The following is a 17,114-nucleotide window of genomic DNA, read 5'->3' as shown; positions in this document are numbered from 1 at the left end:
GAACATAAGAGGTGGTGATATAGTGAACCTCACCCTAGAAAATGAGATGAAGTGGATTATTAGGTGCAGAGCCAATAAAGCGCCTGGACTTAATGATAAAGTACAGATTAAACCATGTTTAAAAAAGAGGAGATTATGTAGACCCAAACAATAAGTTGTTATGAGGCTGAACATGTCAAACCTTAGTTTCTTGTATCATGTCACATAGTATTTTTATTTTTCTGGGGTTTGATTTACCCCTCGTAATAATTTAATTTGTTCAGTTTGGTGTTTTTTTTTTCCTCCGCTTTTTCCCCTCTTTGGGTTCTGAGTCTCATTGTGTATGGTGAACTGGTTAGCCCTTGGAATTTGAGTATGCTGTTTTTTGGTTGAGAACGGTATTGAGGGCTTTGGTTTCTGTGCACTATTAGCAAGAACCTTCATTATTTCCAAGGACCATTCCTTAGTGAAATTCCTTATGGTATGTTTCATCTCAATCGTGCTGGTATCCTAACATATACTGGTAGATTTAGAGAATACACCACTAAGTTTTATGAGAATGCTAAGCGTTGTTTTATTTTAGCTTTGAATATAGAACCGTTAGCGTCCCATGACATGTTGGTTTGCACTGTAACACCTTTAGATATATCACCGGTGTTTTCGGTGGTTTAATTCTTATTAAGTTAGAGTTTTCCCTCATTTTAGTGTTTAGGGGCATAAGTTATTGGAACCATGCAGCACAGTTTAAATGTGCTATCTTGGATGTTCGATTAGTTAGAGACCTTCTGAGGCTTGTTGTTTTGCCGATCCTGTGAGTAACTTTACTTGGTAGGCTATGGGGGTCCTTTGTGAATTCTTATTAGTGAGTGTTTATACCATATATGTTTTAAATAGTTTTTATTTAGTGTTTGAGTTTTTTAGGGACTCCTACTATCACGTCTTAACGTGATTGTGTGGCGTCCTATTAGTTAGTGATAGAGTCAGAAAGTATACACTTTTGGCAGGTAAGGTATTTTAACAATGATCATAGGTTGCCCAAGTTAATGTTTTATTATGCGTTGTTTTTCAGCGTAATACTGGCAGGCACATTATCTATGCGATTGGCTGATTAGACCATATATATTTATTTGGAGTCTTACTTTGCCCTAGCACTTATCTAGATGAGTGTCTAGGGGCATTTGATAATGATAGACGCAGCATGGTTTAATTGTGCGACGCTAAGCGTTGGACTAGTACAGGACTCACTGGGGCATGAAGCCCACTGAGGCGAACTATGGTTATGGTGAGCAAGCTATCCCCCCAGTTTTCTTTGGTAAGTCCATTAAGTGACTTCATGAGAAATAATGTTCGGAAGGTTTTGGAGGTTTTTAGAGAACTTTCTTTAGATAGCCTTTATGACCTGGATGCTTTAAAATATTTTTGTGTAGTGCTCGAGTTATGTAGTCCTCGAGCGATATTTTATTACTATACGATCTCAATGTATGTGTTTATATCCATGCTGAATGATCAAAATGTTATATGAATTGTTTTAGATTTTTTGTGCTGTTCGCTGAAATGTTTTACACTTGCAGCAGTTGATTTTTAGATGCTGATTTATAATGTTGGTGATGAACCGAACTTGCATATAACTATTAGGCTTCTATCTCTAAAAACTCGTTTTATGTGTTTTAAAAATTCTTGTCTTCATTTTTTGTACGATGAAAAGGGAAAGATTTTATATTGATTTAGGTGTTTATTTGTAGATACATATGTTTAGAGCCGACCGCTTGTATCAGGTGTCGTATGACAATTTCTGTGAATGACTGCTGATTGGTTAGTAGTTGACCAATACTCAAAGCTTTAAGTATATTTAAACCTGTTCATCATCTGTTTAACTGTAAAGTCTGACGAAGCCTACGGGTGAAAGTGCTTACTACAATAAATTACTGCTACTTTTATCTCGTTGATTGGATTACTCTTTGGATTTCTGTTTATGCTACGAGTTGAAATGCCATCAGGTGCCCACATTTGACTTTTATGACTGTTTTGCTACTTATTATTACAACTTGTGTGGGACCCGTGCTCCGTTTGCTGTGTGTGGCGTGTTTGGCTTTTATTAATGTGCAGAATATATTGTAAATGGCATCATGCACACTGAACAAGAGGCCATTGCCAGCCTTTTGGCTGATAGGTTCAGCTCAACCCCACCTCCACCCCAGTAATCCATAAAAAGTACTGCATACCACAATTCTTCCAAACATTACTAGGGAACAGGTCATCAAAGCACTTTCCTAGGCCAAAAATATTGCATCATTGGGGCCCAATAATATCCAGGATGCTTGCTAAATAGCATGAAAGATGATGTCTCTTACTCACTTGAGTCATTTTACAACTGAGACCTACAGTTAGGTTTTGTACCCAAAGAATGGAAGATGATTGCAATCATTTCCCTGCACAAAGGAGCTCCAAACACCGATATGGGTAACCGCAGCCCATAAGTATGACCAGCCTCATATGTAAGGCCATTGAAAGAATCATAATGGGCATGATAAACAAAGACATAGGAAATCTGTAAATACTGGAACCATTACAGTTCTGATTTGTTAAAGGAAGGTCATGCCTATTAAATGTGGTGGACTTCTTTGTGAAGGTCACTAAAGCAATGGATAATGGCAAGACTGTGCCCGCAGCCTACCTCAACTTGGCCAAGGGTTTCATACAATATCCCACTCAGGCATTACAGACTAGCTCATTACATTTGGTATAAAGCCTTTTATCAACCATTAAGTAGCTAACTGGCTTACTGATAGGAGCCAGGAGTTCAAAATAGATGAGGCCACCTTCACCAATAGGCCAGTCACTAGTGGAGTCCCGCAGGGTATGGTATTGGTCCTGCTCCATTTAGGTACCTATTTCTCTTAAGTGCAAGCAAATGCCGACAATTTATGGATGACTAAGTTTGCAGATGATTACAGGCTGAAGGTTATAATTGACTTTCCTGCAGATACTAGCATTCCTCAAGAAAGCCTATATCTGACTAACAAATAGTGCCAAAGCCATGGTCTTAAACTCATTGCTTAAAAATGCATAATTGTACCCTTTAGAAAGAAACCCACCCCAGTTAATTACCATATTGATAATACATCTATAAGAGTTGACCCAGTGGCAGAGAGCTGGGTATGCACATAGACAGTAGCTGTACCTTTGAACACTACATGGCCACAGTGGTGAGGAAGTCATTTTATGTTGTTCAGCTTATATTAAGGGCATGACATATAGGTCCAAAGAGGTCATTACTGCACTGCACTCTGCTCATATCAGACCAAACATACAGTACAATGCTTCCTTCAGTATGTACCTGACAAGCCATATGCAGCAACCAGAGTAACCTCAGAAGTTCCTTATAAAAGGAATACAAGGTACAACAAAGCTGCCTTATGCAGAGTGCCTTAAAGCCCTTTCCCTCTTCTCAGTCTCTTATAGATTGCCAAGGGGTAATCTATGCCTGGCTTAAAAAGCATCCACAAATGACAAACGTATGAATCTCCTGCATATTTGTAATTCAAACCACATCAAAAATATAAGGTCTACAGACCTGACTTTTGTCTGTGACTTAAACAGAATATGCCGAAGAGACAGATATTTGACCCAGAGAGCTGGCTTCCTATCCATGTGAAGCTGAGTTAACCTATTATTCAATTTAAGCACAAGCTAGACCAGTGGATGGGGAATAGGAATTTTACACCAGGCTTGGCACTCATGTCCCTTATGGACAAGGTAGCTTATAAATGTCCTATTTGGGTACATGAAATCATTGTTGTTTTGGAAAAACTTGGCTTGCCTTAGGAAGGCCTCTGGGTCATTAGCATAGTAACAATATATGAATCTTTCTTCGTTATATTTCAGAGCTTGCATTATCTTTAGTTTGGCAATCCTTATCAAATTCAAGAGGCGATAAGTGGAAGTTGTAGGTTCCACTTTATCAGTATAATACTGTTAACAATTATCTTCTTATGTTCTGCTTAATGGGAGGCACATAAATTGACCAACAGAGAAGGTTACTTCACATGTAGCAGTTCATTGTTAATTCTAACATTTGGGTTGTCTGAAAGTGTTTGTCAAAGATGAAACTCCTTAAATATATCAATTGTCCTTAATGAAGCTCAACAATCCAGGATAAGTAGTTTTAAATAAGAAGATAAAGTGAAATGCTTTGGATCATTGTCAAAAATACATCATTTTAGGTAATAAACTAATTAAGTTTTTAATTTGAGACTTTACCACATGTATCCATAAGTAAACATGAAACTTTGTTGAAGAATTATGCTTCCACAGAATGCAGCGCGTACACTGAATCACTGAAAGCCACTTTCAGTGAATGGGGGGTGGCGAGTGAGGCATATTACACTTTTTCCACTGTTTTGTGAACAGGGAGTTGGTATAGAAATATATATACATATATGTATATATATATATATATATATATATATATATATATATATATATATATATATATATATATATATATATATATATATATATATATATATATGTATGTGTTTATATATAAGTTGCGAATTGAGGGGTCTCTGCCCACATTGGGGGGGTGCAGGTGAGTTTGCTCCCTGGAAAAAAAGCTCAAAATTGTGTTTGGTAAAAGTGGTTTTCAATGAATCACCTTCATGCATTTGCTGTCAAAGAATAATCTTTCAACGGATAACCATGAATCCATCCATAATGGAGTAATAAATGTGTTGGGGTCATAGTGATTTGAGATATTTAAAACCTTTACAATTCTAAAGGAAACATAAAGTAATTGAAGGTTTGGCAAGTTTGCTCCACCTTTAATGTGTGGGTCAGAGATCCTATTCATTTTGATTCCTGAAGATTTATTATTCCAAAGGCAATTAATAACACATATATTCATTGTCATAAAGCTATGTGAAACTGGATTGTTGTGGAAGTAAAAAAAACAAGGAGAGGCATTTTTTTAATTATCAGAGATTTTGCCAGTAAGATAAATTTCAGTTTGGACCACAAAAATCAGACCTTTTATTATACTGGTTAATTGGCCTAAATAGGCACAAGTGTGTAATTCTAAGTCTGTTTCATATTAGACCCCTAACTATTTAAGTTCATGATGTAATATGTTGATTTGTATTTATTTTATTTTGTGTTGTTAACCAGGGTAGTGCACTGACCAAGAATAAACATTTTCAGTCACTGTTTAGATAAGATAAAGGATTACTAACAGATTATACAACATTAGTAGTGGATACACATTTTGAAATAATGTCCTTCACGATACTAAACATAAACATGAGAAATATTCAGAGAATGTTATATACAATATGAACATGTACAGAAAATATGCATTTTAATTATTTTTAGGAACTACATCCTTATAATCTTATTTGTCTGTGGTTTATATAGAAATGGTGTTGATTTCTCAATATTTAGTATGCAGTTAGAAATACTATTGTGTACCTTGACAATTTTTCAAAACCATAGGAATAACTTTTATGGTTCTTTAGCTAAAACAGCATAGCTACCGTAAAAGAAGTGATGTCCTCTTTTATTGTATCAAAACTCGTACCTATATGGTTTAAATCTTGCATTATCCAATACAATAGTCGTTCAAATGATAAAAAGATAAGGGTGATAAGTGACTTCCCTGTATAGTCCCAGTTAAGATCATATTTGAAAGAGAAACATTTCCATTGACTGCCAGGCAGGTGGAAGTAAGTTCAAAGGCAGCTTCATTGACATTGACATATTTGTTAGGAAGATTGAATTTTTTGAGGACTTCATAAACAAAGGGTACATGAACTCCAACTGTCTTACTGCCATCTAGTGCAAATATACCCATTAAACATACTAGTTTTTTTTTATTATTATCGTGGTATAAAATTAATTCTAAAATAATATAGCTCATGTGGATGTGCTTCCCTTGCAAGAATCCCAAATGGAATCTTGAAAAAAAATTCTACAGGTCACTGCCCTGAAGTGTTTAGCAAGGCATAGATTAACATCTAACTTAATTAATGAAATTGGATCAAAAGAGGATCAGAGAATCTGTGCTAGGCTTGTGAATAGCAATTGCCTGGCTTTGACTGATTCATATATGCGTTTATTTGTACACACACACACACACACACACACACACACACACACACACACACACACACACACACACACATATATATATATATATATATATATATATATATATATATATATATATATGTATGTATATACATACATTTGAGTGCTAGCACATGCAGTAAAATAGTTTGAACTACAGATAGTCAAATCCACAAGACTTCAAGTCACAAAGATTCAGAGCAAAACAAAAACTATTTTTTTCTGCTGGTGGCAAAGTCTAAGTTTCATACTGATCTCTGTATACCAAGACCCTCTGCAGTAACATTATTATAAGTCTTACACATCACTTAGCTAGCTTCCTTACATCACTACATAGCCATGTAGAGACTCAAATGGTTGAAACAGTGATTGAACCTTCAATTTATTGAAATGCTGTAAAAAATGTTTGCATCTGGGCAACCCTACTGCACTAAAGTTTCTTCACACCTTTACATTAACAGACTAACTTCTTGTTCATATAAGTTTGGAGGAAAGAAAAAACAGCATGAACAATGAACAACAGTGGGTGCACAAACAGAATTTGCACTAGCAGTGGTTTTCTATGAGATATTGTCATCAACAAGCTCATTATCTTCAGATTAGAATGTAGTCCTCACCTTGTCCAGTTAACACTGAATAAGTAGCAGGTATCACACTCATCTTTGTTTAATGTAACATATTTCACTCATCCACATCGTCTCACAAATAATAATGTTCCTTAAGGTCTTGATAAGTGATATCCCACAATAATAATAATGATGATTATTATTATTATTATTATTATTATTATTATTATATATTCAATATATTAACTGGTATAGAGGATGGATCCTCATGGACTTTATACAAATACAAATAAATGCATGTAGTCAAATGTAAGCTGCAGGCCCCTTCCCCCTTTCAGTTGGTACTTCATGAGAATGCATCAGGCGCTGGCTAGAATGAATGTGTCTGCTGCTTTATGTTGTTGGGAATGTGGGCATGCATCAGACTAATTTATGACAGGGAGGGGACGAGATAGAAAGTAGTTTGCAATGGTGCACGTGGAAGGAAGCCCACAATCTTGATGACACAAAGCAGAAGACCCAGTTGTTCCAGCCAATACATGAATTCTTATCAAGTCCTGATTGAAGAGGGGCAAAAGTGGCTAACTAATAAACTGGTGTCTTGCTTTGTTATCTCTCCATTATATCATCTGCTAGCTGTCACTGCTGTTGGTTACCATCTAGTCCAGATTTCTAAACAATATCCTATGACCTTACACTACTCTGCTCCACTGGAATTACAGTTGTGAAAGAAGTTTATATTTTTCTCCAACTCAGTTTACTACACAGAAACTTAAGAAAACCATGTTGATATCTAGGTATACAGATATTGATAAAGAGCAACTTTAATAGTTAAGATATGCACTGAAACACTGACACTTTTAATGCAGAAAAGTAACCATTTGAAATGTCAGGACTTGCACAAGTGATTCTAGAAATGTGAAGACTGAATAGTCATAGAAACAGACTTACATACATTAAGCCCAAGAAGTCTATTTCTGGGAATATTCCCTTGTTTCCATGGTATGGTGTGTGCGTGTGCGTGTGTGGGTGTGTGTGCGTGTGTGCGTGTGTGTGTGTGTGTGTGTGTGTGTGTGTGTGTGTGTGTGTGTGTGTGTGTGTGTATGTCCAGAGTGTTGCTGGCCTCGATTGCCCCCTTGCAAAAATGAAGTTTAAAAAATAAGAGTGGTGTTTGAGATTTGCACTTTTCCTGGAGTTTATCGACGTTTTTTTTTTTTTTTTTGCATCAGCACTGGAGTAACAATGTTTTAATAGTGAGCAATTCAAGAGTGTAAACATGGTAATAAAAAAAAAATTATGAGGGGCACTTATTCTACAATACACAATGAAGTTAACTTGCCATTTTTAGAAGCTTGCATATTTTTGGTATACTAAACAGATAACAAGGGTAGCACAGTTGTTGAACACCAGTTCACCAAATCATTGTTCATCATGTTTAGAGTGTTAAATCTTGATTTCAATAAAATGAGTACATGCTGAAAATGAATTTTTGGATTTTTATCATGCCCTTTCTTCAGTTGCAATGACAATTTTGGTCTTGGAATATCAAATCAAGGATTGTGGAAGCACAGTCACAAAGTAGCTGTAGGGGAATCTGATGTAAGCTAAGAAAGTGTATTATTTACTTATTTACTGTCAAATATTAAATTACCCATAAGTATAAATCTACATTTGTTTAAACCAATGCATCTTGTTTTGTACATTTGGTTGCTTGTTTTTTTTTTTTTTGTCTTGGCTTTTGTGATTTCTGATATAATGAATTATGGTCTGCTGAAAGAAATTTCATACCACAAATAAAGGTTATAGGTTCATAGGTTCATAGGTTCATACTAGGCTATCTGCCCTAGGGCATTTATAAGCCTAGCCAGAGTTATGTGGCTTTCACTACCCCTTAGGTTGAAGAATACTATACCCATTAGTTTGCCGTGCCTCTGTCCAGCAGTGATACAGAGATGATCCCCGGGGTAAACCTACGATCTCCCATCCACTGGTCAAGATTCCTCTTGAACAGAGCCAGCGAGGTGCTCTGTCTCACATGGACCGGGATTCTGTTCCACAGCATAGGGAGTCTCTGGGTGATGAATCTGTCCCTCCAGCACATCCTATTTATATCAGTGTTGAGGTTTAAGTCTCTTGCTCTTGTGGCTCTGGTGGATTTGGATTTTTTGAGGTGGAGCATGTCCATTAATTCCGGGTTGGACATGACCTTGTATGTCAGGCACAGGTCACCTCTGAGCAGACGGTATGCGACTGAATAGAGCTGGAATTTCTTCAGTCGGGCAGCATATGGCATATTTTTGAGCCCCTTTATCCTTTTGGTGAGGAACTTTTGGGGTCTTTCCAGTTGCTGCAGGTGTCGGGTAAGATACATTCCGAATGGGGCATTGTACTCAATCATTGGTCTGATAAGTGAAGAGTACAGGTGAACAATGACCTCCCTTGATCTGGATGTGAATCCCTTCATAATAAGGTGGGCAATGTAGAAGGTCCTCCTAACCACTTTGGCAATGTGAGTGTCAAAAGAAAGGTTACTGTCAACTTGGGTCCCCAGGTCCCTGATAACCTCTTCTGTGCTTAATGGATTGTCACCTATGTGGTAACTTGGGGTTACCTTGTTTTTACCAAAGGGTATGACTATACATTTTTTGGCATTTAGCTTAAGGCCATGGCTCTGGCACCAGTTATCCATTTCTATGAGACCTCTCTGAAGGATATCTGTGTCTCATGGATTTTCAAATATGGCGCCCAGTTTGCAGTCATCTGCAAACTTTGTCAGCCACAATCCTCCTATGTTTGCCTGCACTTCTGAAAAGTAGATGCCGAACAAGAGGGGGCCCAGGACTGAGCCCTGTGGGACAGCACTTGTGACCGGCTTGGAGTCTGACATGGCACCAGCAACTCTAACCCTGTGGGTTCTGTCCTTGAGCCAGTTTGCAACCCATCTTGTGACATATGGGTTTACATTTAAGCTGGTGAGCTTTTCTATGATACCCGAGTGGGGTATTGTGTTGAAAGCTTTTGCAAGGTCAAGGTAGGCTGTGTGAACTGCCTTACCCTCATCAATGGCCTTGGTGACTGTTTCAAAAAAGTCGACCAATTTCAAGAGGCATGATCTGCCCTTGACAAAGCCGAATTGGGTAGGATCCAATGTCTGTAGGTCCCCTATGTCTTTATTTATGAGCTCCATTATTATCCTCTCCATAGCTTTGCAGACCAGGCTTGTTAAGCTTATGGGGCGGTAATTACCAGGGTCCATAGAAGCACCGCTTTTGTGGAGTGGGACCACAGTTGCCGTATGCCACTCTTTGGGTATGTATCCTGTGGTAAGGCTAAGATTAAACAGCAGCCTTATGTGTGGGTTTAGTTCCTCATTGAGTTCGTGTAGCACACAGCCGGGGACACCATCCGGTCCCATTGATGCTGTGTTTTTAGCTTTAGAGAGAGCAGCTCTCACCTGGGCATTTGAGATGATTGGGAGGCTACACTCTGCTGGGATAGGTATTTCTCCTTTTGGGGGGGAGGGAGGGGAGAAATTTTCACTGAACCTGTCTGCCAGTATGTTTGCAATGTCTGTGGGTTCAGTGATTTTTGTATCATTTTGGACTAATTCTGAGCATATCTGGGTGTTTCCACCCAGATTTCTAACATAACTAAAGAAGGCCTTATGATTGTCTTTTGAGTCCTTGGCGATTTTTCTCTCAAAGTTGGCCTTGGATGATTTTATGAGTGATCGTAGTTGTTTACTAGTATTGATCAGAGATGTCTTCCCTTTTAGGGATTTTGCTCTATCTTGTAGTAGCTTTCTCCTCTTGTTGTAAAGTTTGTTTATGGCTGGGGTCCACCAGATCGGGCACTTGCCTTTGGCGGAAAGGGTCTTGATTTTATTTGGGATTGCTTGATCCATGCAATCCTGGAGGGGCTCGTAGAAAGCATTTGTAAGGGATTCAGCAGCGTGGGTTGTGGTTTCCAATGGCTCAGGGGCCTTGAAGGATACCACACCAGTCTTAAGAAGTGTGAAGTTGGCTTTTGAGAAGTTCTTCACTGTGGTCTTTTTTGTTGGGGGTGGGGGCGGGATATGGATCTCCAGTGAGATTAGTTTATGGTCTGATCTCACCAATGAGGGATATACTTCCGGTGTGGAGCATTTTGTCCCCATGTTTGTGATGATCAGGTCTAGTATATTTTCACCTCTTGTGGGAACATTTGCACGAGAATGCCACATTATTTTTCATTTTTATTTTATCATAGAGGGTCATAAAAGAAGTGTCTTTGAAATTTTGGTGTAAATACATTGAATATCATCAAAGTACATTCTACTTGGAAACCAGCATTCTGCATCTTTAACATTCTGAAACAATGAACTCTAAATTTTAGTACAGTCATTTCTTCTGATGTATTTAGAAATACTGAATCAAGTAACCATGCTAAAAAGTATAAAATGCCAGTCGTATTTCTGGACACATCACAAATTTGGCAATTTAATGCCCCACAGTAAGCTTAAATCTTTCTATAGCAAATTAATTGACATATCTTGTCATTAGCATTTTGTACTTTGTGTAGCTCTGCAGCACAGAACTCTGTAATACAATACATTTAAATCCATCTGCTTTGGAATATTTCCTGAAAGTAACAATGTAACAGATGTCAATTTATATGTATTGTCCAAAGTTTTTCTTTCTTTCTTTCTTTCTTTTTTTTTTTTTTTCTTTTCTTTTTAATTGTATTGAAATAGCTTCCCTATCCTTCAGTAAATGTGTGGTAGACTGAGGAAGTTCAGACAATAACATAGTTAAAAGAAACCAAGCCAGATCTTTATTTATCTGTTTCATTTTTTCAGAAGACACATAGCGAATTTGCCATGCAACAACACTTGTCAATTGAATGCCAGTAATGCAAACGTTATCCTTTCTCAGAAAGTGGTGTGAGTACTCAAGTAGCACTTTGAAAAACTAGCACAAATAAATGCTGCAGTGCTGTAACCTCATTATCAATGAAAGCAAATGCCAAGGGACGGTAGTTTGCTGCCTTCAGTTTGGTAATGCACTGAACATTTCATATATTGCTGGTATCATGTCTTTCTTTAAGAAGGAACTTTATGGAGGTCAGGCAGCTGCTCAAACAATTAATTAATCTCACCAAAAAGCATTGTTGAAACAGTCCTCATAATTACATTAATCAAAAAAACTGGAATATACAAGCTGTAAGTAAAATGGTTATTAAGATGTTCTGTCTTAGTTTCCCAAATATTTTGTGAAGACTTGCTATAATTTCTTTTGCAATTTTTTGATAAAATATTATAAGGGAAGCCACCATACTCCAGAGGTTTGTTTTTATTTAAGAACTTAATAGCCTCATGAATTTTATCTTCATTTATTTGCATAACTAGCTTTGAATTGCTTTATGTGACACCTTAGGGAATGGAACAACATCAGAGTTTTATTGAAGAAGTTTTCCAAGGTAGAGCCAACAAATCTTTTATATAAATATTCATAGTGTTTGGCAAATTTTATGAATTGTTTTAATGTCTTTCACTAAAGTATACAAAATCATTATTATTTAATATAATGTTTTGAGATTATTTGAGTTTCAAAGCTAAATGACAAATTCTGCTTTTAGAATTTTGTTTCTGCTTGTATTATTAGGCTTTCTGACAGACACAAATTTGTTTTTTATTTATTTGCCTGAAATAACCAGGGAAAAACACTGATCACTATGGACAATTGTAAGACACGTCCCAGGAATGTCTAGTCAAGCAACTTACTCAAAGTTACACAGATGCTGGTCTATAGGAAACAGCTCATCTTTGGCATCTTGTCTTAAAAAATCCACAATGCCAAGCAAGCATTTATAAAATCCATCCATTTTATACTTATTTCCAGTTTACTGCACCCTACTTATGTCGTTACCTTTCCACATTTACCAACTATATACCAAACCTAATACAGTTTGTTACTTTTAGTGGCATCCTGGATCAACACATTTTTTATATAGTTTGCCATGTATATCAGAGGCAATATGCAACATTATTAATGCCACTGACCCCTGCTCATGTTGCTAGTATTGTATTTTCATAGAAAGGACAATGTGACCTGCAACCTTTCATTTTAATCATCTTTTTTTTTTGAAGGTTACATTTTTAAATGACATAAAGATGAAATATTGAAGATGAGATGTAGCAACCATTTTATCTGCATTTTTCTCTAGTATGCCTTGATGTTTATTTACCTAAGTCAAAAGGATTCACAGTCAACATTTTCATTCTGAGTGGGATTACATATTTCACAGTGAAGCAATTTCCTTTACACAGCTTTTAATAAATTAAAAGCAGTACCCCATTTCTAATATAGTTCTAGTGTTGATCGTTTTGTAAGCTATAACATCTGAATAACTATTGCATTTTTGCAGGGTAATGCTGTTACAAAACAGTTTCCAGAGCTGAATAAATACTAATAAAATCTTAGTTATAGACACCCTAATTTTATATTTTACTAGGAGTCATTGCCAGGACTGCCTAGTGACTTCAATGCAAGGTGGCAATACAGAAAGCAATTGAATGGGTGAACCTAAGAAAAATGGGGAGGTGTTATGTCAGGATGGAATTATCTTTAATTGCAGTTATACCTTTAAAGAAATAGCTGGTGGTACACTCCTATGCATGCCTAAAATTCCTGCAAATATCTTCCTTTTTAAAATATGTGCCAGTACCAGTTATATAAAGTGAGCTGATTTAAGATATATATAAGGAGATCATATAGCTTCAGTTAAAATGCCACAATAAACTCAGAAATGCTTGATCCTTATTGCAAAACACTTACTTGAATGCACATGAGGGGTAAACACATCAACTGTCATGTAAGTGAGTTTTGCATAAAGGCAACACATGAAAATTAAAGAAAAGAAACAACCTTCTTTATTATTTTCAGTGTGTGTGGTCACTGGTACGCTGAGAAACAGAAATAATTTTAGTTGGCATTCTTTCTATGAGATAGTTTGTGATTTCTGAGTCAGCATAATTTATTATAAATTATTGCACAGTATAGTCAGTCAATCATATGTCTTAGCTAAAGAATCAGTTTCAAAAATAATGAAGGACAAAAGGCAAAAATGAGAGACATTTTAAATATTGTTTATATATACTAAGGAAACTGCTAAGCCTGCTAGAATAAAAACGTTCTGCACTAGCATGCATTTATAAAGTATATAACATCTGAAACTCAAACGTCTGTTATTGTTTAATAATAAATGCAATTCTCAATAATTTTCTAGCAATCCCCAAACTTTATGTTGAACAGACCAACAATCTAAGGCAAAATGATGGACGTTCTGTAATATCAGCGATGGTTGAAAATTATGCCAACTGTCACTATCTCAAGTTTTACAGCTGAAAACATGTATCTGTAATACACAAACATCCTCAAGCAAATGCATAAAGAATTCAGTGAAAAAGATTCATGCAAAACATATAAATCTATATACAAAACAGAACAGATATTCCTTTTGAATGCATCACTGAATGTAGGTAAATTATGCTGAAAATGACAAAATGACTCAAAAATGCATAGCAATGGTTCATTTTGAAACCTAATTTATGAATCTCCCATGATGCCTTGAGAAAGTGATGTCTGTAAATGTTTTCAAATATATATACTCACAGTCCTATATTGATAAATGCTTAGTTTCTGTCAAGAAAATGTGGCAAGGAAAGATATCCAACATGATAAAATGCATATAAAAGTTGTTTTCCTGCTGCTCTATACACCTATTTACCTATTTCCACAGCATTTGTAGTGTATGCTTGCCCTAGTATTTCCTGCACTTCTGCTACATTAGTCTGCTATTTGACTGTTACAGAATGAAAACAGTTTGAATGGTTATGATTTTGACCATCAGTTAGTATGGTCCACCTGCGTAACATAATTACAGAAAAATGCAAAGAGCAGGCATCTAATGCTATGGATGATGGAAACTAGGAAGAAATCAGACTATGAAAACTGATTTTAAACTTAGGGTGACAGCTGTCAGTGCAGTAAATATTAAGATATACAGTTATATTTTGGTCTTCTAAGCAAAACATCTGACTTTGCCAAATGAACCTGACAAGCAGTCTCTAGTTTACTGATTAGCAAGAATTTATTTCCCTGCATATTCTCATAACAAAAGAAAGTGCCTCTCTTTCTAGTATTACTGCACTTTGAAAAATCTCATATTCAGGTTGTTAAAACTACTGAGCAGTTCCTGGTAACTGACAACACTTTTTTAGCTTCACATACTGTGGCCAGCAGCAATTATGAATGTTTACCAGTGACTCATTCCTGTTTGCAAAATCCAGTTTTCTAGCCAGTGACCACTTGGCTCAATAAACCATTGTTTGTCAGCAACACTTTCTGTAAGATAGTCTGCAAAACTGTAATAAATCACAGGCCTTTCAAAGAAATAATACAAAGTTAAATGACAGCATAGTAAAAAAAGATAAAGAGTATTCAAAAACTAAAACATATTTTTTATCCTTTGTTAAGATGCCTGTCTGTATCTCTCACAGTAAAAAGAACATGGATGCAACACCTCTACTATGAAATCATAATGGGTGCAGATGCAGTAGTGCTACTATAAATCATAAGACCAAAATATTTAATGACTCATGGTGATTCACATACATGACTACTTGTTATCAAATGAACTCAGGATCATACAGTATACTGCACACTATCAATTTAACAACACGTTTGTTTTCTCATATAAAACTGATAGAATGACTATATCATGGTTTTATTTTTTTATATATTTCTGTCTGATTATACTTTCTTCCCTTATGCTATCTTCTGGATTGCAAATTTGCTATCCAATAGAGTCCAGGTTGGAAAATTTCCTGGTAGCCTCTCAAGAATTTTAAATTGTAAATAGTGGGGTATTACAGGGCTCATAGGTGGGCCCTTTCCAGTTTTGCATATATTTTACACTCATCCAATCCAATATCTGAAGAGTGTGGTTGATAACATTTGCTGATGACTGCAGAATGGGTACTGTTACCTATTGTGCAAATAACCAGCAAGGGCTGGAATATGCCCATACCTGGCATGCAGAAAACAGTCTCAAGTTAAGTGCAAAAAGTGCAACTTAGTAGCATTGAGAAGAAAGCTGCTCCCACCTCAGTTGTTTTAAATGGTACTGTTCCTCAGACAGACAGACAGACAGTCGCAGTTGTAAAAGACATGGGTACTTATGTGAACAATTCTCTCATTCAATCATTATGCTTCCACCATAGTTAGGAAATCATTCTCTCTGACCCAATAAATGTCCAAGGGAATGTCTCCAGGATCCAAAGAAGTCATTAAACTATTATAGTCTTTCCTTGTCAGAATCATTATTGAATATAATGTTCCCTTTCGTATAACTTGAAGCCTATTGCTCAACTAGAAAGGCCCCAAAGATACCTTACCAAGAAAATCAAAGGCCTTATTTTTTCCTCTATCCTAGTAGATTAACTTGCAGGGCACAGTGGTGCAGCAATAGTGTTGTCACCTCACAGCAAGAGGTTCTCCAGTGCAGTTCTCGGGTGGGGGGCCTTCTGTGCGGAGTCTGCATGTCCTCCCTGCATTCGTGTGGGTTTCCTCCGGCTACTCTTGTTTCCTCCCACGTTAAGAGACATGCATCTAGCGTGTTTCTCCCTGGGCCTCCATTGAAAATTGGCTTCATTCCAAGTCTGACTTTCCCAGTTAACAAATGTTAAATAAAATAAATAAAGCAATGAATGGAATTATCATTCTAATCAGTAGCCTGTAGGCTGCTGTGAGAGGATCTGTTACTTGCTTTTCATGCCATGAAAGAACCAGTCCTATTTGACCTTCTCTTTCCTAGTACATTTAGAGGGTCTATGATCACCTACAAACACACCAACAAATATACAAGACCAACTGGAGATACAGGTAACAAACTCAAAGTATTCTCAGCCTACAGAATAAATTACCACTGCAGGTTGAACAACACACTACTTTGACTACCCTTAAGGCTGTTTTGGATGACTGGATGTATAGACACTTATTTATGCTAGGACTATAATGTAGAGTCTTGGCTTATTTGGGAGGTAAGTACTTTTATGTGCTTGAAGAAAGAGATGCAAACATTTGTGTGTCTGTTTAAAGGTATATATAACTATGCATCTTAGGTGCTCATGATTCCTTGCCTAGTATTATTCCAAAGTGCCTAATAAGATCTGTGAGTTACTTCACAACATGAAGGAGACACACAGAGCAAGCTGGGACCAGTAAATGTGACATAAACAAAAACAGAAAAGGAGCAATAGTTTAATAAAAAAACTCATTCTATTTTATGATATTATTTTTATAAATATTCTATCACTTTTAAAAACATAGTAAAAAGTTACTACTGATTACATTTAAGTGATCATTGCAAAGAATCCCCGGGATTCATGAAGCTTGCGCCAGGCGC

This window comes from Protopterus annectens, chromosome 7.part0, assembly GCF_019279795.1.
Source record: "Protopterus annectens isolate FY-2018-M chromosome 7.part0, PAN1.0, whole genome shotgun sequence".
Taxonomy (NCBI): Eukaryota; Metazoa; Chordata; order Ceratodontiformes; family Protopteridae; genus Protopterus; species Protopterus annectens.
Note: the sequence above shows the minus strand (reverse complement) of the source record.